Consider the following 964-nt stretch of genomic DNA (forward strand, 5'->3'; position numbering starts at 1 on the left):
AAGTAACTTCATATCCAGGGATCTTCCAGGTCCTTCCCGAGTTACGGGCTGACGTCATCCTTCGTCAACCATGGTTACGCCAGCACCGGATGGTACACGACCACGGTGCAGATTGTTTGTTTCTCGGCACACAATGGCGACAGCATGTCTTTCTAGGCCCTTTTCCTGGTATCTACGAGGGAACCACTCAACACAGTCAGATCGAGGTCGACAATGGTTTCCCTACCAGTTTTTCGCCACGATTAGGCAAACTCATCCAGAACCACGCAGGAATCTTCCACAACGACAGCCGATTTTGTACCCTTTGAAAATTAAAGAACACCAAATTTGTTATGATAACCATGTAGGGCATTTAAGAATCAACATTTTTGTTATCTTGACTCTTTGTCATATCGTACGCCATTTGTCTTACAATGTTCGTCTTCCTGTTATTTGTTTTTTAGTTTTGTAAATGCTATAACTTTAGGAATTTTTGGTTTTATAAAAAAAATCTTAGAATAAATTGTTCGCCTTTTTCAATACTATGAATACTCGTACAGAAAATTTCTGAATTTTGAAAAAAGTGGTCTCAAGAATATTCAAAATCAGCTAAAGTTTTTAACTTTCATACAAAATAGCTGGTTCACGAACTTAGATTTAGTTTAGGACTTAAATTCAGTTTAGGTTTAACTTTAAAGTTAAACCTTTTTCTATTTGAAGTAATAACAAATAAACTGCAAATTAAAGCACTCAAAGCGGAAGTCTTGACTAAAACATCTTTTTTAAATTTAAGGTTATGAAATTTTTAACAAAATTGTTGAAGCAAAAACGTACCATAGGGTACAATTTTGAAAGGAAAGTTTGATATATCTCTGGCTCAATTTTTAGAAATTTCTTAAAAAGGCAATTAATAATTCTTCAAATAACTACGTACTGTTTTCAGAAGTATCTACTAATCCAAACAATGACAAAAAATTACATTTCA

Source organism: Belonocnema kinseyi, chromosome 4 (assembly GCF_010883055.1).
Source record: "Belonocnema kinseyi isolate 2016_QV_RU_SX_M_011 chromosome 4, B_treatae_v1, whole genome shotgun sequence".
In the NCBI taxonomy this organism is placed as follows: domain Eukaryota; kingdom Metazoa; phylum Arthropoda; class Insecta; order Hymenoptera; family Cynipidae; genus Belonocnema; species Belonocnema kinseyi.